This window comes from Haemaphysalis longicornis, unplaced genomic scaffold (assembly GCF_048455015.1).
Source record: "Haemaphysalis longicornis isolate Haplotype H1 unplaced genomic scaffold, Haemaphysalis longicornis Haplotype H1 scaffold_5, whole genome shotgun sequence".
Taxonomy (NCBI): domain Eukaryota; kingdom Metazoa; phylum Arthropoda; class Arachnida; order Ixodida; family Ixodidae; genus Haemaphysalis; species Haemaphysalis longicornis.
Genome location: NW_027526385.1, coordinates 19,140,554 through 19,167,308, shown reverse-complemented (window position 1 = coordinate 19,167,308; position 26,755 = coordinate 19,140,554).

The window sequence follows — 26,755 nt, the reverse complement described above, 5'->3', positions numbered from 1 at the left end:
TGCAGAACCTGTACGAGCGAGCGGAACCGGCGGCACCCGAGGCGGAAATGGTTTCCCGGGTCGTCCGACAGTGCCACCCGAGGTTCCAGCCGTACTTGCGATCCTGGCGGTACTCCGACTACGATGACCTGGCAAAGGAGGCCACAGCCATACAAGCTTCGCTGATGGCCACGGAATCCTACCAACCACCACCGCCTAAAGAGGCGTGCTTAGAGCCTTCTTGGGCGTGCATACTGCAGGCCCCCTCCGGGCGAGACCAGCCGAGGTCACACTGGAAGAGAGCGACGCAGTGAGCCAGAAAGGCAGCGCTGTTCGCAGGCGAGGGGTCCGACAACCGGCAATCACGAGGGAATGGCAGAGCAAAGAGCACAGAGCAGCCACGGCGGGAATGGCTGCAGCGCTGACTAACCCCAGCGGTGTGGCGCCACCGTGCGAAGCTGTTGCAGCGCTGACTCACCCCAGCGGTGTGGCGCCACCATGGGAAGCTGTTGCAGAGCTAACTTACCCCAGCGGTGCGGCGCCACCATGGGAAGCTGTTGCAGCGCTGACTCACCCCAGCGGAGCGGCGCCACCGTGGAAGCTCTTCCCGTTGGGCCGGAATGACTAGAGGCAAGTACCGTAAAGAGGAGAGACATTTCCTAACCATCGCAAGTTCATCTGTGCAGTCATCAGCAAGGATTTCGTGACCACATCACCCGAGTCGAGCAACAAGGAAAAGCGGCAAGCGGCTTTCCACTAGACAGAGTACTCAAGCTCGGCGAGGCCGGAGGCGTCATCTCGAGCTGCCGCAGTGCAGCCAACAGAGGTAAACGACAATGCACTGGTATTCTGGTCATCCTACCACCCAGGGGCACCCTCTGCTCCGACCCTGACGCAACCAATCAAGAAACGCCAGTCAAACGTGCGGCGACACTCGTCGCATCCTGGCCGGGAGCAGTGCACAAACCCGCAGGCGGACCAGTGTACAGACCAATTGTCACCACAGCGCTCAAAACGCCCGCGGAAAGCTCGGCGAAGACGAGGAATGCAGGAGCAGAGCCAAGATTCCACATCAACAGCCTTCGAGCACGCCGCACCCAACTTGGACAAGATGGAAGCTGGGAGCATGGGGCAGAAGGCACAAAAAGGGCCTCTTGCGAGCAACGATGAGCGCATGGTGAGCTGTTGGCCATTGGCTGCCCGAGAACAGGCGGCAAGCGTGGACAATGCACCTTTTATTACCGTCAAGTTAGCCGGCCTGAGCATACCTGCCCTGTTGGACACTGGAGCAACGGTTTCTGTGTTCGGAGACCTTGTCGGAGAATGGTGCCCTCCGAGGAAGATCAAATTCCGGCCCGTAAGCACCAGTATCAGAACAGCTTCAGACCAGGTTGTGCCGATTACAGCGGCAGCGAGACTGACGGTAATTGTTGATGGCCGCAAACACAGGAAGCGGTTTCTGTACCCTCATGGTCCTTCCTGTCCAGCCATTCTGGGCCGGACCCGCCGCGGTGGCTCAGTGGCTAAGGCGTTGGGCTGCTGAGCACGAGGTCGCGGGTTCGATTCCCGGCCGCGGCGGCCGCTTTTTTGATGGAGGCAAAACGCAAAAACGCCCGTGTGTACGAGATTTCGGCGCACGATAAAGGTCCCCAGGTGGTCAAAATTAATCCGGAGCCCTCCACTACGGCGCGCCTCATCGCCTGCGTTGCGTCGGCGCGTAAACCCCACAATCAATCAATCAATCATTCTGGGCCGTGATTTTATGGCCAAAACAGGGCTAGTGCTTGACGTGAAGGCCGAAACTACCACTATGGGCCTGGAACGCCACTAAAGAGCTTTGCGGCAGGACCATCAGAATCGCTGTCAGGGTTGCTGACAGCGGAGACCAATGCGGGAAAGATTGAATCTGGTTTCTAAACAATCTTGCTGTCGTTCGCAGGACCAGCTGAGGAACAACCACGACTCGCAGGAGTACTACAACCCTTTGCAGCCATGTTCACGGAAGCCCCTGGTACGGTGAACATCATAGAACATCACATGGGAGATGCACATCCACTACGGTTCAACCCCAGGCCCTTGAGCGTCAACAAGCAACCACAGCTGGACGGAGCCCTGCAGGAAATGGTAAATACAGGAGCAGTGAGGCCATCAAAAAGCCATTGGGCATTTCCGATTGTGCTGGCGGATAAGAAAGATGGTAGTGTCCGCATGTGCGTAGACAACAGACGCCTAAACGCGATAACCACGAGAGATTCGTATCCCTTTACATCCATCAATGCGGTTATGTATGCGCTAGGTTCAGCAAAGGTTTTTACCACACTTGACTGTAGTAGATGTTTGCTACAGATCCCTGTAGCGGAAAAGGATATCGAGAAAACAGCGTTCACTTGTACCAGAGGATTGTTTTGAATTCGTGAGGCTGCCTTTCGGTTTGTCAAATTCCCCAGCAACTTTCCAGTGCGTAATGGACATCGTGCTGGGGGACGCGAATTTCAACTACGCGATGGCGCACATGGATGATGTGGTTGTATTTTCAGACAACCTTTAGGATCACGTTGTTCATTTGCAGACTGTGTTGGAGCGCATGCAGAACGCACGCCTCACAGTAAACCCCCGCAAGGTACAACTGGCTTCCAGCAGGATCGAGCTCTTGGGCTTCGTTGTGGACAAAGGTTCAGTCCGGCCAAACGAGGAGAAGCTCAAGGCGATCTTGCCGTTCCCGAAACCAGAGAACGTCAAAAGCCTGCAGCGCTTCCTGGGTATGGTCGGCTTCTACAGGCACTTCATTCCGAACTGTGCGGACTTGGCACGGCCCCTCCATCAGCTGCTAAGGAAGGGCGCCAGGTGGTCATTGACGGCTTCGGAGGAGCAGGCGTTTCAGGCACTATCAACAGCCTTCGCCGACACCACAAGCCTGCGGTTGCCAGATCTCAACCGCCTCTTTGTTGTCCAAACCGATGCAAGTGAGTACGGCATAGGGGCTGTTTTACTACAGGAGCATAGCGGCGAACTGTGCCCTCTCGCATTCGCCAGCCGCACTCTCTCCGTGGGCGAACAGAACTATTCAGTGACAGAAAAAGAGTGTCTTGCCTTAGTGTTCGCCCTCAAAAAGTTTAACATGTACTTGGATGGCACAGATTTCACGATACAGACTGACCACCAAGCACTGTCATGGTTGTCCCGGCTTCAGAACCCTGCGGGTCGCCTCGCACGCTGGGCGCTAAACCTGCAGAAGTATCACTCCAAAGTGGAATACAAGAAGGGAACCAGCAACAAAGCCGAGGACGCCTTGTCTCGCGCACCCCTACCAGCACAACAGCAACCAGAACCCCAGGTCTTCGCGGTTACAACGCCTGCAGAAGCCTGGGGAACCCTGGGGAATATTGGGAAACCCTGGTAAGTCGCCAGAAGGTGCTTGAAGCGCCGCAGGCCGACGAACAGTGCAAGCGCATTCGGGAGTCCATTACAGCCGCGGAGAAGGACGATACTACGGCGGCACAGGCCCCGGACTACGACTGCTACGTCCAAAGCCAGGACGGCTTGCTATTGCGGTACATCCCAAGCAGGCGCGTAGCCAGGATTTTTTTCGGGGGGGGCTAAGGTTGACTCCGCCCCCCCCCCCCCCCCAAGAAGAAAAAGCCCGTTAGTTTGCAAGCGCCCTTAAAGGCTATCAAGATAAAATACATGTTTGGTTCATTAAAAAGTCTGCCGTGGGCCGATAACAATGATACCAGTTTTATCGCAAACTTCAAAGGAATAATCGATATATTAAATTAAACGTTCGAAGCAATGGCGAATCCCCGCCCACTTTCCGGCGGCGATTTCACTGACAGTTCAGGATCTTGTTTGTACGATTGGCGCCCAACGTTAAGTCACCGCCAAGGAACATGATTGGTCGATTGTAGAGGGGCCTCCATTGCCGATATCACTTCACTGCAGCGCTAAATTAAAAAATTTTTGACATTTGTTTGCTTCGGTTGAAAAAAAAAAAAAACGCCTGCGATTGGAATGGAGCTGTGCGAGTTACCAAAGGCTAGTTGCTATTCAATTGAACAAGGTTGTATTTTGTCTTTAAAAGACCCTTTAAGGTTCTCTCATGATATTGGTGTTATGATTGTATTTGTGCCAGCTGAAGTTGTAAACTGGGCGGAAATCCGCAGACCACGTGGTGCAAATCTCTGCCCGTGATACTGGACGTACATTGCACGCACGGGAACCTTCTGCAGACATTGCATTAAACGTCCATAGTTTCATGCAATTACTTACTTTATTTCAACATGTGGAGTATGGTGAGTGTGACATCCGCAATAAAATGACGTAGGCCGTAAGAATTAGATTTTTTTATTTAGTTGTTCTTGTCCAAGATGCAAAATAAAACGTTTTGCATTCGACGCCCGTACAGTAGCGGCCAGTGTAAGGCCAATGGAGCTCATTCTGTGCAGTATACATCGAATCTATGCACTTGCGTTATGTGTAGCGCAGGTTTTATCTTTAAAAAAACGAGAGGCTATGAATGATACATACAAGAAGCATTATGTCTGTAGCAATAATTTTAACAAATATCAACCCTAAACACACAGACATCACGCGCAATAACAGCGCTGTTAAGGGCGAGAATTACACGAACATGGCAGGATTAGTCCACACGCAAAGCGGAATAATTCAGCCATCAGTATTTGTCAAGTCATGCCAGTTTAAATTTGCGCTTCTGTTTTGAGTCTCAACGCAGTCCATTTCGTAGCTTCTATCTGGTCTCCAGGCGTACATGAGAATCTTGTGCTTTGTAACATAATGGACCTGGTTTACATTTCGGCACAGCCCAAATGTATTCTGCTGTAATGAGCTTGGTGTTCTCAAATACTTGCATTATTACCTGTCAAGTTTTCAATGCTTTGTGCATAAATGCCCTATAGTCTGCCTGAAGGCGTGTACTATCCAGTAACTTTTCCGGAGCAGCCACCCCATTTAGGTACCACTCCCAGATGAGGTAGAGCAAGTCACTGCAAAGTTCACCATTCGATGCTGTATCGAACTTTATATTTAGCAAGAAAAAATAATAACGCAAAGACGACGATGTCTGACCATACTCTTGCGGTTAGGCATGTTCTGTGCAAGCTGAGCAAAATATTGCTGCGTTTTGAATTTTGTCGTGAGATCTGAGGAAAGAGTTATAATGCGGTTCTACCATTTTGGTTTCAAACTTTAATGAAACATACTTTAATGACATACTTTTTTAGCTGACGCGTTCGCTGCCATTTTTCAGCCAACTGCCGGTTTTAAAGCTAAACGATAAAAAAGTATTTGCAGTTCATGAGCATGGGCGGCTCTGGAATGTATAGGACGCACAAAAGTTTTCGGTAGTTTTCGTTAGAGACGCGGGAAAGGGAAATTATGCTGGGAATCTCCTTGGTCCACCAGAAAACGGAGGACTGGGCAGCTGTGCAGAGCGAGCATGACCTTCGGGCATGGTACGATGCCCGAAAAAGGTCAGCATTTTGTTTCCTGGAGTTCACCAAGAAAACATGCGTATTGGCACGGCCCCGCATACAGAATGACCAAAGACTACCATGCTTCAGCATGAAGCGGACAGTAATGACGCAGTTAAACTATTTCCTTGGCTGAGAGCGACCGTGATGTTGAAACTGAAGCATGGTTTCAGGCTACAACAGGATCGATTGGCTAAAAATTGCAAAGTTGTTTACCGTGATAATTCCCCGGTCAATTTCGGTTACTTAAGAAATGCTGGCGATTGCTCAAAATGCCCTTCATGCAACATTTTAGAATGTATACGTAGCAGTTGTGGATTCAGGAAGAAAGACAACAGCGCGCACCCGTATGTGCGGGGGGGAGGAGGAGAGCGTAGGTGTGCTGGTGTTCTTGAGAGGGCCTGCGGCTGTAGCCCGTTTATATAATTTGGAAATTCTGTTGTCTTGCACGACCGATTGGGCCTTGAATTAATGATACTCCTGCGTCCACAGAACTTCAAAAAAGGCCAGGAAGAGTTAAAGGAAAATCCTACCAGAAAGGCACGTTCGTTTCTTCGCCAGCAGTACGAAGGTCCTTCACTTGCGCTGTGCACGCTGCTATGGGTTTAAAATTGGGTGTAGCAGTGGATGCACGCGTAGATATGAAACGCGGTAACAAAAGTCCCGATATCGCGGACACAATGCGACAGCGGCTACCTCACATGGAGTTTCGTCCCAGTAAAAGCAAACTATTAAAACTGCAGCCAGAACAAATATATTTTTCACTCGTCATGTACTGATACTAACGCTGTCCCGATACACTCTCAGTAACCCTCACCAACTACGCGCATAATAAAATATTTAGGCGTGTACAGGAGTTAAATTTACTTTTTCCCTCATTAAAAATCACCTATCCGCTCCACCGTCGGCGCTTTCAACGACCAATTCAAACGCAAATACTGCATTCGAAATAAAACGAGATACACATTTCTAGCTCGCAGACGCAAGGTACTGTGGCATCGTGTAAATATAAGAAAATGATTACTCAAATATCAAGGAATGCATAACTGATCTGCACTGCAGAACTTAACGTACAATGCAAGCTCCATCGCCAAAAGACATCAGTGATCATGCAAGGATTAATCGCTGGAAGAAAATGACTTACAATTCGAGGCCTCTTTTGGGTGTTGGCACTTGGAACATGAGCTTCTCAAAACAAGGCACGCTTCTATCCTCGCGGCATGTTGCAGTTGTGTTTCAGGCCCCTGAATATGCACTACTCTGGGCAGCCGCCGTCCAGGGAAAAAGCGGCCGTGGACGCAATGGAGGGGCTTTAGTTGTGATCGAGGTAGAATATGGCCATCTGATCGTTGTTACTGTCGCGACGCCGTCTGCCTGTGGTAGGGGCCGTAGGGCTGGTGACTGTCGTGCCTTCACATTTAGGATAAAGTCTGGGACTGGCTCGGGGAGCCGCAGCGCGCCTTTTTTTCGACCCGCTGTTCTCCAGTTTCCTAGGTTAAGGGAGAATACCACCGAACAAAGCTGCCTAATCGCAGGGGTGAAATTGATTGTCGCAACATCGCCATCGCGAGGGGACACTCAGTGCGCGCAATCTGAGCCCACTCCAACAAAACCCTCCCGGGCTCGACAGAAACGTGAAAAAAATTCCCTCGCACTTCCCCGAGGGGGAGAGTGTGTAAGTGCGAATGCACGGTTGCATTCGCACTTAAAAGAAAGATGCATTTATTCACAGACACCTATTTGTGTTGTCGTTGTACGTGATTGCTAGAAGGATCGCTTTGTGGTCCGTGAAATGGACCGTCAAAGGGTCCTGGAGGACGGTGCGGACTTGGCAGTTTCTCGCAAAGGCCAGGTCGATGAAACCGCCGTTAATGGTGGTGGGCGAGTCGAGGGGTACGCACGACATGAAGTGCGTGGCGTGCATGTAGTCGACCAACCACTCTCCGTCCTTGCGGACGTCGACGTTGAAGTCGCCGACCAAGACGACGGGATCCGAGGGTTTGGAACGCGCGCAGACGCTCTCCATGGCCGCGTCCACGTACTGGAGGACCGCTTCGCGCGAGAGGTTGGGGGCGAGGTAGGCGGTTAGCACGAAGATACCGTCGCCGGAGTATGCGTCGATTCCTGGTCAATCCCTCACGTGGGTATGTGCCATGAGGAGGCGCCCAACACCCGCAGTCACTGAGCGGAGAGAGGAGGAGGAGAGTAGCGCGCGCCCATTTCCCCCCGTTGCTAGGGAAGACGAGGAGCGCGCGCACCCGCAGCTGTTGCTATGCGGACTACGGCGGCGGACGATTCAGGCTCGCTTAAGAAGTGCATTCGCACCTAAAAGGAAGAATGAAGGGCCCGCTGGCGCGAGGAAGAGGGGCATACCTTGCTGTGTGTCTCATTCGCAAAGGCCCGCTGCCCGCGCACGACATTCATCCAGCTAAACTGCAGGTTTCATCCATTACGTAGCCCCACCGCATTCTTCAGTTACCTTGCACGAGTCTTCAATGTGTGCCCACGGCCGCTTGATCTCCCCCTTTCTAGATGGAGCGGCCGTGCATGGTCAGCCACCGCCGCTTGCACGTTGTTCTGTTTAACATACAAAGATCGTCTCTTCCCTTTCGGGCCTGCATCGTACCCGTCTTCAACCATCAATGGCCGGCGGTCCCTTTTTTTTCCGCCGTGGGTTAGGTCGGACCACTCCTTGCTACCCCGGCCGAGTCAATCTCCTCTGCTGAGAACGACTCAGCCGGCCAATTATTCTCTGTGTTGTCACATGTCTCGCACAAAGGGACACAACGCATGCCTTTGGTGTCCCGTGAGCTGAGCTTACCCGAAGGCGCCGTGGCTTTCGGGGCTGCCCCCCTCCGCAATCATCCGTCAGCGGTTCGCACCCTTCAGGCGCTTCGTTTTGTCACGGCCCGACTCGACTCCCTTTCCGCAGCGCGGAAAAAGAGTCGAGTCCGGCCGTGGTTTTGTGTTAACACCCTTGCGTAGGTGGCACTTTCGAAGGATATGCAGCTTTGTTCACAGGCGACGTACCAGGCATGCATACAGGCAGCACGGCGACGGCCGGAAAAATTTCGGGGGGGGCTGAAGCCCGGTCAGCCCCCCCCTGGCTACGCCACTGCTACATGAACAAGATAGGCGAGAAAGGAAAGTAGTGCAGAGTACTCTAAGACTCAGCAGCAACTATCCGCGTAGTCCACCCGTCACTAGTTTCTCCGAACGCCTGCACAGGAGAATGCGCGTGGACATGACAAGTTGCCGAGAAGCAGGTTGTTTGCTTGGAAATCGCTAAGATGGTCATTGAAGGTGCATTTGGTGAGCTTAACGGTGTGGCAGCTTTGCTTGCAGCGCTCCTTTAGCATTTTCATTACCTCTTCTCTAATAGCCCTGAGTAGCTCCTGAAAGAACAAGGCAAATCGTTTTTTATCAGCTTAGCGCGCAGGGCATTCACAAGTTAGCGAGCGCGGAAGCTCTCGAAGAACCTTTACACTGCCCCAACGAGCGACACGCAAACAGCGGACGGGCAACCTGTCCCTAACGGCGAGCCGAAGAGGCCGATATAGCAAACTCTTGCAGTAGCTTAGTCGTGCCGCGAACGGCCGTAGCCAATTGCGTCATCCCCATCGGCTGAGAAACAGAACCGGCGCCGCAGGGAGACGCGAACTCTACGCTGCCCACAGGCTGCCCACAGCTGGCATGAGTTAATCAAGGTGGACTGAGCGACATTCATTCGAGAACGACAAGAAGATAGCGCCACGAAAGCCTTGCTAGAGAGTGTGAAACTCGGCCCAACGAAAAAAAAAACATAGCGTTGAATGCTGAAGATGAGAAAGGGGCAGATATCATTAAGTCTGCGGACATGAAGAAACGTAGTTGGGAGCTCCTGCTGAAGACACTGGGGTGAGAGCCCCTTCTAAGTGAATCGCAAAAGGAGGACTTCGAGCGGACAATTTGATAGATTGAATATTTCTTTTCTTCTCGGCGCGAAAAGGCTACGATGATTGAGCACGACCTTGAGTTAACGCGTGATGAGCCGATCCGTGTCAAGCCTTACAGCTGATCTCCCGTACAGAAACAAATTATGACAGATGAGATTAAGCGTGTGGTCGACTTCGGGGTCATTGTCGGCCGATGTCGGCCGTTAGAAATTGAAGTAGGCGCAGTCGTGGACTATCGCCGATAAACGACTAAGTCCGAAATAAGGGCGTTCTTGAGTTGATATGCATACTACTAGGAATATGTGAACAATTATTAAGGGCCCTCGCTAGCCCTTTAACTGGCGCACTTGGAATATCCGAGCCAGGGAAGTTGAAATGGCACTCAAAGAGGACGCGTTTCAAATGCTAAAATGAGCATTGAGAGAGGAGCCAGTTCGAATGGCACAAGACTTTTCAAAAAGGTTCGTATTTGAGCTACCTGAGTGACCATGATTAAGTGACCTACGATATGCCGGAGTGTGATTCGATAAAATTTCCTGACCGAAGCCTTATTTTTTCTGTTTCCCATACTTGCATGTGTTATGGGCCAAGAAATACGAAACCGTTATTTCCCTCCTGTTTGCCCACTCAAAGCTGGCAAACAGGGGCACAATTAAGCCGTCATTCAGTAGTGCCGTGCTAAAATCCTGGACATATAGCTGTGATTGTGCATTCCGGCAAACGTGCACCCGTCTTCTAACAGCGGGCTACCCCTCGCATCTTTAGCCTTCAGTCGCAGCGCCTATGCTCAAAGCTGCACGAAACGAAAATTCGGAAGGTGCAGTGTCGGACACCCAGGGGTAGACTGTTGTGACTTAATCTGCATCAGCATCGTAGCAGACTACGCCAGTCATCATCATTTCATTATGCTCCTCACGACCTGTAGCATGCTCATGTGGCTGCGTCAGCTCGCGCCACTTCTTCTAGTTTCCATTAAAGCCACATCGGATCACGACGTGTCGCTCCGCTTTCTGAGCATCGCGCCAACGGTGTCGCGCCGCAGCTGGAGGACCCAGAGGTCCAACACAAAGATAAAAGAAAAAAAACTGTGGCAGTAGTGCCGTATATTCACGCTACTGCGCAGAACCTAAATAAGACTTGTTAGCGCGCAAGCGTGAACGTTGTTTTCCTGGCACCACAGAAACTAATGCCGGCGGGTTCAAAAGTTGATACAGAAGGATTAGAAATGGAGACATGGCGGCACAAAACACCAAAATCAGTTTTCAGCATGTACAGAGAAAATTGTATACTCATTGGCTCTTGACTGCAGAAAAAATACGCAGTAAATCGGAAATGTATGTAAAGCATCCGCGTACGGAACACCCCCACAATGAAGAAAAGCTTGTTGCGGCAGGGCATTTTGCATTTCACTGCTGGCACTGTTGGCGCAAATCATGGTATTATGAGTGCAGTCTGATTGGCAATGGTCGTGGTAGAGTCACGGGAGAAATCAACGAGGCCTCCGTAATCCACCGGCTGAGGCGTAACTGCATTAGTATGCCTTCGTTACCCTATCAGACAAAGAAATAAAATTTCTGGCCATACCACAATTACATGGGAATATATACGTCGAGTGCACGTGTTTTGTTAGCTATTATTTTGTTTTATCTTGTATATATGTTCAACCTTTCATTAAACACGTTCAGATTGTCGTCAAAGCTGTGTGCGCGTCCTTCTGTTTGTCCTGTTGTAGTCGCTATGCTTTAAGAATGTCAAACTACCAACTAGCCCATGAACGTACACTCATCAGCTCTAATCTATGTTAATGAGTGCAGTAGCCTAAGCGAGTGATAAAAAACGTCACAGGTGCAAAAAACCTCCGCGCTACAGATCCGCCAGAGCTATAATTAAAGAACAAAGAAAACAGATGAGGAAGCAGTTCGAAATAGTCAATAAAATACGCGCTCATTAACATGTAGGCACTCTCATTGTGAAACCGCTATCTGCAGCGACTGACAGAAGTCCGCAACGGCTCGTAAAAAGGACCACGATGCACGTGAAAAGAAGGTGACATTGATGTTCATAGTCGTCAACAACTTGTTCGCACATTTCTTTTGCTCGGAATAGTTCACAAGATTACAGGACACGAAAGGGATTATCTGATAAACGGCACAGCGATAAAAGAGAAAGGGAGTTTATGACTGAAGTCCCTTCTTCGGCTATCAGACACGTTCTTTGGTAGGTCGGAGGCATAATCGTAGACGCGCATGACAGAAATCTTCAATTTCTCGATGGTTTACGGCCAACACAGTGAGCACTGAGTATTTTATCCTCTTGGCCAATGAGAAATTGGTTTCTTCAGCAAAATGTAAAAAAAAGTTCACACTCGCGGTCCGCACAAAGACATATATGTAGTGTAAACGAACACGGCCTTCACGCGACGCACAATGCATTTCTATCGTGTCCATCGGTCGTGAATGGATGCCGGATATTAAAATCTAAAGAATATTCTTTCCAGAGAGAAATTAAACATGCATCTGTACGGTTCTCAAAGTAAAACTGTGTGTGCACATCGCAAATTTACCGTCTCTGTGTAACTTCCCCAGCGTTTTCTGTTTTCTGCTCGCCTATACACCGCGTAGTTTGGAAAGTACCGGAACTACGAAGTTCGGGTGCCCGAACTACCTGACCTATGTACACTTTTAAACAAAATAGATGTTTACGAGAGACACCAGAGTAATTCAAGCCTGTGTCACGTGCTGCACTTACAAAGGTTTTAAAGACGGTAGCCGTTCTTGGGCCGCTTAAGCCCAAAAAGTTTCATCTGTCTGTCTGTCTGTCTGTCTGTCTGTCTGTCTGTCTGTCTGTCTGTCTGTCCCTGAAGTCAGCCATCCGGTCGAAAGCGTTAGAATTTTTGAAGGAGAAGCTGATATAGCGAAAACTTTTTCGAACCACTCAATTTGGAAACAGACTTCACATATGTAAACATTGTTAAGCAGAAAGAATACACTACGCATGTTTGAGGAGAAACATCAATGCACAGCCGGTGTCCACAGTTGTCTTTTAATAGAAAATAAAGATGCCCTAATGCGTGTTAAAACAATATTTTGACCTAAAACTACAAAAAACAACTGCCGTGAGACTCGACCTCGTGGCAGTGTTCCAAGTTCAAGAGTAACGAAAGGTTCCAGTAGACGGCGCGAGCAGTCGAAAGCGATAACAATTGAATACACTTGAGCACTCCTCCATTCTGTCTATCGTGGGAGGAGCGATACGGGAGAGGAAAAGCGCGAAAGGTGGGCGGAAAAGAAAAGAGAGAAATTTACGTGGCAGAGGCGGTAGAACATCATCCCCTTTCAACGACGTTTCCTACGAAGTCAGCGGCCAATTTTTGAAAGAAACGCTTTACTAATCTCGTCTAGCGGCGTCGTCGTCGGCCGCAAGTTGAACTTAATTTTACCGCAGCTGTGACACATGCCTTGTACAGCGTTATGTGAATGGCCGGGCCCGCAATCAGCTCTGTGCACAAGGACTGGTTTTCAGTCACTTCTGCTCTACTGAGAGACGGTGGCTGCGGCGGGAGCGGTCGGTTACCCGATAGGCAGCCGACCACTTCCGCCACTTCCCTGTCCAGCAGCTGCTGGCACACAGACATGCGCCGCATGCTCCTCAGAACGGCGGCGGCACTCGTGGTTCTCCCATTGTCCTTTCGTGTGTCTGCGATGTCAATTTTCTCGGAGACTGAGGAACAGGGACGCGGCGACCGAGTTTCTGATGGAGGCAAAAAGCAAAAATGCCCTTGTGCCCAATGTTTGGCGCAGGTTGAAGATTCCCAGGTGGTCAAAAGCCGTCCACTATGGCGCGGTTTATCACCTGTGTAGCGTCGGCTATTTGCAACTCATAATCAATCAATACTGTGGAAGAGCGAGCCGTTAGTCTCGGAAAACGTCGGAAGCAAGACCACAAATACAGACAAAGGCAGGCTTTGGAAGAATAGAATACAAATACATCTAAATCAAATTTTAACCATGTGAAACCAGACTAAGCCAAGCTTTTCCTTTGCAACCCCATGGCAGCCGCCTTCACTGTCACAAACCCCGCCCCTGGATACCTGCGTCCGCTAGCAAAACCCAATAGAGAAGGGCGGGAGGCAACAGTTATTCATATTTTTGCAGGGTGGCCGGCCCGTAAGTTTTCACGTGTGCAGAGATTGCTGGGGTGAATGAAATCATGACGGAGATGCTCGACTACGTTTTTAACTATATATGTTTACTACAGGAACACGAAATTACAGGCCAACGCCCGACACAAGAAAAAAAGAAACCTTTACACTGCCAGTGGCCTTGTGCGCGCAGGCACTAATCTGCCATACAGTAAGCGCACGCGCGCGCTTGGAGGGTAGCGCACGGCGCTAAGTAGATAGTAACACAACAAAGGACAACCAAATACACAAGGTGGCCACTACAGAGGCACTCGATCCACCGTGGCTAAGCCTTAACCTTCGACCTCGAAAACACAACTCAGACAGCTGTACGCGACACTCGAAACACTTTAGAGGCGAACACTTGTTTACACCTCCACAACGCAACTACAGAAAAAACATTAACAAATACGCAATACGCAAAACAATCTAGGGAACAAACATCGTTAACCCCCAGCAACAGCACTTACTATAAAAAAATCTAGCAGCTCTGCAAGCTGTACACGACACGTGAAATGCCCTCAAACATCATTACCCTCACCAACAACAACTACTACAAACAAGACACAAAAAGAACTCTCGACACTTTACTAAAAGCGACGGCAGAAAAACCCAGGAGGAGGCGGATATCTTTATTCGATGCAACAAACAAACTACAAAGGCGAGGCGCGGCAAAAGAAAGTATCTGCGAGGCAAGGAGAACCCGGAGGTTTAACGGCGGAAAGTCACAGCGAGGTTCAGCCGGCCTCGCCGGGCAGCCGCTTACGTGTTTCGGGGCTCCAGGGTGCGGAAGCTGGTCGGCCATGGGACTGGCGGTGACGGGCGAACTCGAGCGCCAAGCCGAGGCGTTGGTCGTTCCGTCGCGAGCCTACCGACGCACTTCCGCTAAAGCGCGTCCGAGCTAGCGATCGTGACGTCCCCCCTTGCACCTGCACGTCCGCTGGAATGTCGCAGCCCGCTTTTGTCCTCGTAGCAGGTCCCGCGAAAGAAAGGAATCGAGCACAAAGCCGAAGAGGGGGCAGGTGTGCCCGGATCCCGCAACGTGACGCAAAATGGCCGACCCTCCTCCGGGAGGTCGTCATGCCGGCCGCCCGAATGTAAAAAATGGAGGGCCTGGCCTGCAGTTTGTGACACTTGCTCCCTCCTAAAGAATATTCTCCCAAAATATTCTAACCTACAGAAACAATAGGCCACCACACATACACACCGCTCTATACAGGCAATAAGGAAAAGCAACAAAAAAGTTCTGGCGAGTCAGTGTCTCTTTTGGTCACAAAACTCTGATGAATCGTTGAAACGCGCACTCACGGACCTGAGCATGCTCGCACCCACAAAGCACTTTCCGTCGACTGAACTGCGCAAGATCACGCGCCACCACATCGTGCACACAACTGTTCGAGTTTTCCGTGCACCGTGGGTGCTCGCCACTGACGCACTTTAGGTCCACTTTCGCGAAGACACGCCCAACAGGAAACACAGCCCACACAGAGAAAAGAAAAAAAATATTCCAACTTAGCCAAACATGCAACACGTCTTTGACCGTCCAAAACACTCAAGCTCCGACACGCTGGCCCGACATGCCTAAGCAGAATACACTTCGTCCCGGCGGCTCATGTATTCCGCCCCCACGTTCTCACTTCCCTTGATGTACTCTATCCGGAAGCTGTACTGTTCGAATTTGATACTCTAGGGAAAGACACGGCTATTGGTGGACTTGGATTCTCGGATAAACCTTAGCGGTTGATGATCGGTTTGAACGAGGAACCATCGGCCGTACAGGAATGACTAACTTTTCTATACCCCAAAGCAAAGCCAACGCTTCTTTCTCGATGGTGAAATAGGCTGTCTCCCGGGGTAGCAGCTTGCGGCTCGCGTATGCAACGGTATGCAGCTTCTCAGAATACCTCTGCATAAGAACGGCCCCTATTTCCCTATCAGAGGCATCCATCCGGAGCACGAACTCCCTCTCAAAATTGGGAGCCTGAGGATCGGAGCATTTGACAGGCGCTCTTTCAAACCTGCGAAAGCAGCCTCTTGCTCGTCCCGCAACGTTACCGTGGTTGGCTGTCCCTTTCTCGTTAGATCAGAAAGGGGGATGACCACGTGGGAGTTGTTGGGTACGAACTCCCTGTAGTACCCTGTTAGCCCCGAAAAGATCGAACCTGCCGTTTGGTTCTTGGTCGCGGTGCGTCTAGGATCCTCGGGACGGCGGATGGGATGGTGATCTTTTCACCTGACCGAATGAGATGGCCAAGAAACGAGATCTCCTGCATGCCCACCCAACACTTGGCTGGCTTAACGGTGAGCCCAGCCTGGGTGATGCGCATCACTGAACACTTCGCCGAAGTCTTCGCGGTGCTGCTCCCACGTCTGGCTCTCAATGAGCACATCGTCAAAGTAGTATGCGACGTCGGGAATGCCGGAGAACACCTTGCGCATGAGTTTGGTGAAAACGGCAGTGTGGTTTTAATCCCGAACGGCATATAGCAGAACTGGTAGTGCCCCCTACCCGACAAAAAGGCCGTCATCGGCTTTGACTCTGCCGACAGTGGCACCTACCAGTATCCCTTCGCGAAGTCCAGCTTAGTAAAAAATCTGCCTCTCACCAACAGCCGCTAGTAACTCGTCTGCCCGGGGAATGGGCTCTGCGTCATTAACAAGAGCGTCATTCAGCCTTCATAAATCAATGCTTACGCTGTGCGTCCCGGCACCAGGCCGTCTCCTCCTTAACATACTCCTGCAGGTCCTTTCCCTCAAAGCCGATGGCTCGTGCCAGTTAAATAACGTTGCCGTCTCTGCCATTATTCTCTCGAGATATAGGCTACAGATAATTTAAAGAACAAACACGCGAGCCAGCGGCTAGCTTTTCTACAAGTGAGCCTCTCCTATTCCAGCAACCTCAACAAGCGGCCGACCTATCCTGCCGTGGACGCCACTTATTGTCACAGACCTCTCCCCTGGATAATTGCGTCCGCCAGCAAAACCCAATAGAGAGGGGCGCGAGGCAACAAATATTTATATTTTTGCAGGGTGGCCGGCCCGTGAGTTTTCACGTGTGCTGAGATTGCTGGGGTGAATGAAATCACAACGGAGATGCTCGACTAAGTTTTAAGCTATATATGTTTACTACAGGAACAAGAGATTAGAGGGAAACGCCCGACACAAGAAAAAAAAGAAACCTTCGCACTGCCATCGGCCTCGTGCACGCAGGCACTAACCTGCCATACACTGAGTGCACGTGCGCGCTGGGAGGGTAGCGCACGCCGCTAACTTGATAGTAACACAACAAAGGACAACCAAATACACAAGGCACTCGATCCACCCTGATTTACGCCTTAAATTTCGACCTCGAAAACACAACTCAGACAGCTGTACGCGACACGCGAAACCCTTTAGAGGCAAACACTTGTTTACACCTCGACAACGCAATTACAGAAAAAAATATTAACAAGTACGCAACCCGCAAAACACTCTAGGGGACAAACACCCTTAACCCCCGACCACAGCACTTACTATAAAAAAATCTAGCAGCTCTGCAAGCTGTACACGACATGTGAAATGCCCTCAAACATCATTACCCTCACCAACAACAACTACTACAAACAAGACACAAAAAGAACTCTCGACACGTTACTAAAAGCGACACCAGAAAAACCCAGGAGGAGGCGGATATCTTAATCCGATGCAACAAACAAACTACAAAGGCGAGGCGCGGCAAAAGAAAGTATCTACGAGGCAAGGAGAACCCGGAGGTTTAACGGCGGAAAGTCACGGTGAGGTTGAGCCGGCCTCGCCGGGCAGCCGCTTACGTGTTTCTGGGCTCCGGGGTGCGGAAGCTGGTCGGCCATGGGACTGGCGGTGACGGGCGAACTCGAGCGCTAAGCCGAGGCGTTGGTCGTTCCGTCGCGAGCATACCGACGTACTTCCGCTAAAGCGCGTCACCACCGGACCCTTTTCCGCGTAGCACGTTCAAGAATCTCCAGCCGACTGCCCCCAGCGACCGCTTGGCCGACTGCCCCCAGCGACCGCTTGGGGGCGCTGGGGGCAGTCGGCCGGGACAGTCGCCGGCCGTCCCATAGACGTGCTCCGACGTCTTCCCCATTGCTCCGCTGTTCCCCCCTCCCGGGGCCATCGGCCACTCTCCACGATCACACGCGCGCGTCCGAGCTAGCGATCGTGACGTACCCCTTCGCACCTGCACGTCCGCTGGAATGTCGCAGTTTGGTTTTGTCCTCGTAGCAGGTCCCGTGAGAGAAAGGAATCGAGCACAAAGCCGAAGGGGGGTGCCCGGATCCCGTAGCGCGGCGCAAAATGGCCGACCCTAGTCCGGGAGACCGTCATGTCGGCCGCCCGAATGTAAAAAATGGAGGGCCTGGCCTGCAGTTTGTGACATCGACGACAACGGCTGCCGTAGGGCCGTGGCCGAACGCCACCCTACCTGCATCAACCGGAGCTTGCACGCACTATTTATGACCGTTAAACTGCATCCGAACGAAGAACACATAAACCCCACCCATTGTTTACATGGGAACTTAATTTCAACCTCAAACGAAACGCGTAGAGATTGCACCCACCCCTTCCTCGCCGCCGACTGTGTAGGCCAATGAGCTGTCCTTTCGGAGGCGCGGAAAGAAGTGGATTTAGAGCGCGGTGCGTGCCGTGCTGTTTTGCGGATATCTGCTTTGCTCAGAGTTCGGCGCAACAAACCCGTAGCATTGATTCCGCCGTACGTCGGCGATCGCCTATTTTATGCCCGCTTACACCAAGCTACGTCGATGCGGGAGTACGTCGATATTATGGACCCATGTGGTTCGGCCTTACATGGAAGGCAAACGAGGACGTGAGGCAGCTGAACGTGATTGTGAAGGTGAACATGATGAAGTCGAAAAAGATAAATTGTAAGCACGTGAGTGAAAAAGAAATGCGTTTTCGGAAAAGAAGACAAAGACAGAGTCAATGCAGAGGGAGTGAGAGAAGAGACGGCCAGCTACTCGGAATTAGGGATATGCGCCTACCTGTGACTATGAAACGGTATTGAAGTCTCATTGATCTTGTGGTCATTAACAAGAGTGTAGCAGAAACTACTCTGAACGGGTTGATCGTTACGTGCATGTACTGTATCGGTGGGTTGCAGATGGGTCGGAAACTGCAGCCGAGATTCGCCTGGCACAGGATTACCCAGAGAAGGCAGTAGAATCTGCGGTGCGCCATTCCACTGCAGCGCTAAGCAGTCTCCCACCCTTGAAACCGCAAAAATTGAGTCACAATTTATCAGTGGGAAAGCTTGATCAGGTATCTTTTTTGGGCAGAAGCCGATGGTGCATATGACATAACCCTCGGTATTCATTGTCACTCTGTACGTTTTCAAGGAGCTCAAATGTCGAGATCTGAGTTGAAATTGCAACTCCCGTGCTCTTAGCCAAAAGGGAGCAACAGGGGGGTGTCATTGCTCTTTTAGGGGACTAACTGCGTTGCCACAACCATTAGTCTCCTACGGGAGTAAAGGCGAGGGGACGAACGGTTACTCCCCAAACCATTCGTCCTTATCAGACGAACGGTTGCTCCGTTCCGTTACCCACAAGTAGACGAGCTAGGAGCGGCGAAAGCGAGATCCGCTGGCGGTGAATCGAACCACTGCCCCGCACAACACCAACCCGACGCGCTACGAATACACCACGACATCTTTTTTTTCTCTATTTCTTGTCCTTGGTATACACAATACGAACAAAAAAAACGACTATATAGTGTGAAAAGACACCAGCACGTCTATAGATAGTGTGCGGTTGTTAAAAAAGCCATGACACACTTTCCAACGCATTTAACCAGTCAGGCGGAGAAGGTTGGGTTTTATACACTTCTAAGATGTCCCATACACTCTGGCAGAACAACTCTCTGCTCGCCCTTACATCAACTTTATTATGGCGAACTGCCATTCGAGATTTCCATATTCTAATCAGGGCCAGCAACACCAAAAGATCATACGGGACGCCGCCGTAGTTTTAAACGGCCAAGAACCTGATTCCATGGCTATCCAACGGTAAATCCTTTTTGAAATTTCGCTGCAAAACATACCACAGCAACACCCGTCCAAACAGTCTATAAGTGCGTTCTCTACTGTTCCTGGATTTTTACAAACCAAGCAGTCAGGGCCCCAGGGAAGGAACAATCCTTTTTGAACCATTGAAGTTTTAAAGGGACCCTGCAACACTCTTCGTGCAGTGCAAGTAAACGTGCGCGACGTTTAGATTGGACTTCGAGGAACCCCCGAGCCAAATATTACACGTGCACAAGAAGCGGTAAGCGCGCAAATCGCCGTGAAAGACACGGAAAAACCAACCGCTCTCCCTTCAATTCTCCTTATTATGCACCCCTAGCATGGCCTCTGCTACGTCAATCGGGTCATGGCTGCCCTGGCTGTCCTATTGGCTCTCGCCGGTCAACTTCGCGGCTAGATTCTGGCATTTCCTGTGACGTCGTCGGCGCTGTGTATGAACCTCTTCTATGTCTGGACCTGTCCGTATGCTTTTGGTGTTTCTTTTGTTTTGAATGCGCGTGGAGTTTGAGTGACGAACTAAATATTGCACTTTCAACGAGCCCACTCGACAACAAACGTTTATTGCTCCAAAAAGGCCCTACCAACCTGACCGCTTGCTTGCGAGCAGGCCACCATGCCTGCTTTTTTGTGGCACCAGACCGGCAATAGAATGGTCTACCTTGGTGGGAAAAGGACGAAACTCCCCGGCCTGTACAATATCGAAGGCCGCCGAACAGAACGCCGCGCGCCGCCCCCCTCTTCAGGAGAGAGCGCGCAGCTTTCGTCGCGTTGCCCGCGGTTGAGTTGAGAGGGAACATTTATGCGCGATTTTTCATCGCGCGTAGTTTCGGTGATAGTGAACGGATTTTCATAATTCTTGCGGGAGGAGATTGCTGGGACAATAGACTTGACCCCAAAGTACATTCCGAGTAGTCGATGGTAAGTGTTGCAGGATCCTTTTAACAGGTAATACCCCCCGCGTTTAATTTAAAGAAAAAAGACTCACATAAGGCGGAATGTACATTTTTTTTCACGTGCTGACATACATCTTGTCCTGGCCCTGCACCGTATAGGGATCTATACAAAGCAGTCCGCGACGTCGTGTCAAGAAGGTATCTATACTGCTTTTTTCTGTTTGGGCTATCCAGATACTCGAACAAAAACCGTGAGAATAAAAAACTCTTGCTGCAACTACAAACTCAAGTAGGTAGCCATGAATGTCACCGTCACGAACGCAAGAAGTTTAATGGCATCCTCAGTCTTTGGGATGAGAACTCTATGAGATAGAGTAAAAAATGGTGGCTGTCTGTTGATTTCTTACGCTTCGGCGTAAACTTCAAATAACAGTTCGCTAAGAGTGTTTTTAAAGGCCTTGTAAAAATACGCACCTGGACCATCTGGGCCTGGCATTTTACCGGGGCTAGACTCATCAATGGCACTCACAATTTCATTTACGGTGATTGGAATCTCAAGGATAGCCTTCATGTCGTCTTCTATTCTAGGCATTAAGTTCAAGAATTTGTCCCTGAACTTATCGGCATCGACCTTATCAACAGAGAAAAGGGCTTCATAAAAATCCTTAAAAGCTCCCTGAATCTGCGCCTGGTCACTCGTTAGCACTCGGCGATTTTCGATTTCGACTATCTGATTTTTACAAGCGTAGCGCTTTTCTGATTTAAGCGCTCTCTTGGTGGATGCTTCACCCAATAGCAACTTTCCCGCCCTTGCTCTCACCAGGCCACCATGGTATTTATCCCGGTGTATAACTTCGAGAACTGACCTAACCCCTTTAATCTCTTCTTTATTCAACCCTGGCGGCTGGCATTCTTCATTAGTAAGTGTCGCAATGTTTTTACGTAGTTGTTCTCTCTGTCTCTCACGATACATATCCGTGCGCTTGATTTTTCAATCGCACTGAGCTTTACTTCTTGTTTGAAAATTTCCCACTTTTAGGACCAGCTATATTTTCTATCTGGTAAACGCCGTATGTTTTCATTCATTTCAGTTGAAAATTTTTCCGCCTGCAATAATTTATTACTCATTTTCCAGAGACTCTAATTAAACGTATTTACTCGTGGCTCGCTCCCACCAAGGGTAAAAGAAACGGGGCAGTTTTCGCTAAATGACACGGGTGTCACGCAATAATCCCCGCACTCAGATAAGAGTTCGAGCGAAACATACGCCCGATCTAGCTGGGCATTGCATGTGCCCTGAAAATGATTAAATTGCACTTGTACGCCAAGCAGCGCATCCCCGGCATGGTGCTGCCTCAAGCAAAGCCAGAATACTCCAGTTACGTAATGCCGTGTCAATGGACTTGTCGCACACAGAGCATACACAGTTAAAGTCTCCAAGAAAAATAACAATACGTTCAATGTCCAGTCATGCACGGATATTTTTAAAAAAACCTTCCTCTCGTTCGCTTTCGTCGGCTTATACACAACTACAACACGCAAATCGCGCGACAAAAAATTCAACCCACAAACTATGAACCATTCTGGAAGGCAAGCCATGGCCCGTGACAGGTTCAATCGCAGCGCCCAAACTTTGCTTAATTAACAGACAACGAGCCCAGACGAAGAATAGGGCAGAAAATGAGTTAATTGGGTGCAAAACGCTTAGTACTCTGACCTTGCCATCGTTGCGTTTATTGCTGGCGCCGGAATGTTTAGCGATGCAACTGCTTGCAATTTATACCCTACTAACTCTAGACACTATTGCTGATGTTGGACTGCAATTAGACGCTCACAAGCACTGTTTATCCTCGTAAAAGTTAAAAAAAAAAGGCAACCGCCCTTGTCGCAGCAGGAGGCTGAGTGTTCTAACGACGCACCCGCTGCGGAAAAACTAAGTTCCTAATCTTCGCAACTTAACCCAAATTTGTTTCGCCTCATATGTGCGAGTTCATGGTTGTCTGTGCGAGAGAAATAATAAGGGGACAGAGCTCATGTTCCTGCGTAGACAAGATAAATTGCGGCGCTGTTGACTTCTTGAACTAGCATTGATAGTTAAGACAAGAAAATGCAGCCGGGTCTTACGGCAGTCGAGGCAGTGTTATTGCTTTTGTACAGACGCGCTTACCTGTAGTGTGCGCTTACGATTTGCCGTTGTTGTTTACGTTGGTCGGCCAATATAAACATGTGTAGTCACTATACTTTTTGAGTAAGGTTAGAGATTTGTTACTAACACTTGCCTCACTATGTCATGTGCGCGGTGTCTTTCATTTGCCTGTATTATCACTCGTAAGATCCGGGAGTGTGACACTTTTTAATAACGTGAGTAAGAGGCTTTTGTCTATCGCACATCGCCGCTCCGCGCCACAAGCCGCCTCTTCACTCAGAAAACGCGCTTTGTTGTTATTATGAAACTAAAGTTTGTTCCTATGGTACTACAGAAAATATTCTGGGTTGGCAGATATGTTTTCAAATTATGAAACTGAAGAGACGTATGCCGCAGATCGCATTGCAGCGACGCCATTAGAGGGGGGAGTACCGTAAAAACCCGCGTATAATACGAACCCGCGTATAATACGAGGTGTAATTCGGGGACATCAAAATCAGAAAAAAAGTTTTCATCCGCATATAATGCGAGGTAAAGAGCACATAAAACATTTATTTGCACTGCAGTTACCGTTCAGTCTTTGTCAGTTTTCGCTGGCACCGTCTCCCGACGTCCGTTTAGTCATCGTCAGGGTCGCTGCCGCTGTCTGCTGAAGTCGCCTTGTCGGAAATGTCTTCCCACAGAAAGTGGTCCTCAGTGCTATCAAGGGCGTTCGAGATGCCGCATTTCTTAAAAGAGCGACTGACGAGCTCTTCTGGAATGCTGGCCCACGCATCCGCGATCCAGCCACAAAGCACCGCTGGAGAAACCCGCGTCAGCCATTCGGTAGCTGTCACTTACGGGTATCCTGTCCTCATCCACTCTTGGTAGCAGGACCCGATGCAGTCTTTGAGAGGCTTGTTGATGCAAATGTCTAGCGGTTGCAGCTGCTGGGATGTCATTCCTCCTGGCATGACAATGAGTTCGGTGCGGGGTTCGTGCAACAACTTCTTCACGGAATCGGCCAGGTGGCAGCGAAAGGCGTCCAACACGAGCACTGACGGGAATCCCCAACAGTGCTCCAGGCCGCCGGCACCACACAAACTTTATCCAGTCAAGCACCAGTTGCTTTCTCCACCCACGAATGCTGCCTTCGGTAACGCCGAACTGCCGTCCTGCAGCGCAATTTCTGATGGTCTCGGCACATAAAATAACTTTTCTTTTAATTGCAGCCGAATACTGTTTTAGTGCACCCGACATCTTGATAGACTTGCGGTGAACGTGCCGAGATCCTTCGCGTAGTCAAAACAATCAAAATGGCGCCGGCTGAGAGAAGCAGCAGCCAGCTAACGCCACAGCAAGATGGCGCTCCCTCCGCTGAAACCGAAAGTGCAAATTCTCGGGGGAAAACTTTGGGATCCACATATAATACGAGGCACAAATTTAACAGAGTAAAATTTGGAAAAAAACCTCGTATTATACGCGGGTTTTTACGGTAACTGCTCGGCTTTTCGTCCTCCCGTTGCCCTCTAGATCGGCGGGGACGAACATTTACTCCGCAAATTATGCACACGGCACGCATGCTCCCGCAGTTACTCTCCTTGAGGAGAAACAGTCGCTGGCTAGGACTAACGACTGTAGCTGCTCGTTTTTTCGTACTTTCTAGCTAAGAGTGCATCCCGAAGTTGAAGGCACCCGTACGAAGATACTGAAAAAGGCGGAGGCGCTGTTACGTTTTCAAATGTCGCTTGGGGAGCTTAGTGTCATTCCCCTCCCAACGCGTATACCTTCACGGCAGACATGAACCTTCCCGTTCAGTAGTATTTTTATGATCGAGTGTGTGTGCGGCTTAAGTGAGTGGCCCTTTTTCTTCGTTTTCCAAGTTGGCGTATCAAAGATCGAGAAAAAGAAATTTACATGTGGCCGCTGAAGACACATATGGGCGGAGACGAGATGCCAAAGGCCATGCTGAACTTCAAACTGGTTCTATTCTTGATGAGCCACCATACATACTTGCCGTCCAGTCACAGGCTCACGTGTGCGCATGCGTAAAAACGTCAGGTTGCTTCATAGCGAAGCTTTATATGGCTAAGGGAAGGAAAATCCGGAGGTTGCGTGTACGCAGAAAACTTCTCAGCATAACCAGATGTGCATGCGCGAAAGAAACCCACGTTGAAGAAGGGAGAAATTGGCTGGTTTTGTAAATGACGTAGCTATCTCGCATTTACAGGCACTGGTGTGTGGGAACGGTGCATTGAAGGTAGCGAGAAAGAGTCTCTCTGGCAGTGGGGGGTGCGCTCATTGAGCCACTGAGTGGGCCGCACCTGAATGTAGGAAAGAAAGTTGAAAGCTGGAAGTTGAAAGCGAAGATTGAGAGGGAAGAAAACCGATAGCACAGGGGAAGAAGTAGGTAAAATACACGAGGTAACCGAGAATGCATTTGAGTGGCGCGGCACAAACTCAGCCGTGTTACATTTGGCCGAGCCAAGATCCAGGCCGACGCAGAAAGTCGACGCCGGACGCTGAAGAAGCCACGTTTATTGCGGCTCACTTGCCGACAGAAGAGAGAAAGGAATTAAAGCTGTTCTACTCAATGGGAAAGCTGTCGGAAGTGCAGTGATCCGCCCTAATGGGCTGTACCGCCGTTATCCGCTTACTGCTACCACCGCTTGGAATTCAAATTTCCCTCCGCAGTGCTCGCGCGCCCCCTGCCCGAAACTGCGCCAGCGGGAGCTATGTTCTCATTGTGCTTTTCTCCCATAGCAATTGCCGTAGCCTTGACCCAACCAAAAGCGACAAAAATAGTCACGGACTCCCAAAAAGCATATAGGAACTTCAGAAAAGGATGGGTTTCTTATAAGGCAGTGAGAATCCTCCAAAGGAAAGTACCACCAAGCCACAAAATAGAGCTAATATGGGTGCCAGCCCACTCTTCGGTGGAGGGCAATGAATTTGCCCACCAACAGGCCCGAGAACTAATCAGCCGGGCAGAGGGGCAGGAACAGCTACCCATAACGAGCTACAGGGACATAGCCAATCACTATAAAGACGGGAGGAAGCGATATCCTGAACCACACCATTCTCTAAGCAGTGCGCAGCAAGTCATATACAGACAGATCCAAGCCGGGTCGTTCCCCCACCCTTACCTCCGAAACAAGTTCTACCCGGATAGATATGAGAAAGAATGTCCCAACTGCAGACAACTGGGCACACTCCAGCACATAATAGGAGAGTGCAATTTTTCCAAGTTTACCCCTCCCCCCTCCCCCCCTCCCCTCACATCAACCCTGAGCGATGGGAGACCTTGTTGTCTAGCCCTGCCCTGGAAGAACAGATCGCGCTGATCACCAGAGGACAGGAGTACCTGGAAACATATGGGGCCCGAGAAGAGGGCACCACCCCATCAAGCGCCTAAACGGCTCTAGAATGCTCAATAAAGTTTGTTCTCTCTCTCTCTCTCTCTCTCTCTCTCTCTCTCTCTCTCTCTCTCTCTCTCTCTCTCTCTCTCTCTCTCTCTCTCTCTCTCTCTCTCTCTCTCCAGCACGTGCCGGCGTTGCACTGCTGCATTTTGCGTTGAAAAACCAACCCAACGGGCGTCCATAACTAGAGGAAAGCGGGCGCTGCCGGTTAATTACGTATATTTTTCCTCAAATGCACCTATAGTATTCTTTGATTTAAACAACGGGAAGATGTATGACAAGCGCCAGCGTTTCACGAGTTTCGAATGCTTATGATTATATAAACCGTATGGCTTTCGATTGGATTGGCCGAGGGTGACCATTTTCGCGTATACCTCCTGGAGAGCCATGCGGTGGAAGCGCGAGGATTGGATACGATGGAATGGAATGTAATGAATTCGATTGGATTATAAGCAGCAGTAAGCTTGATATTGAGCTAATCCTAGACAACCAGGAAAGCTAAGAATAACCCGCTGAACCTTAGCTCACGGTAGGTATATCCTGGCATAGCCGCTTGGCTTTCGAAGCCTCTGGGTTACGCCCAAGGAGGCTTTAGCCTCCTTGGTTACGGTGCGGCTAAGGGACCGTGACACGCTACACCGTAATGCTGTGGCGATATGTTTGGTTCAAGCGAGCGAGCTAGG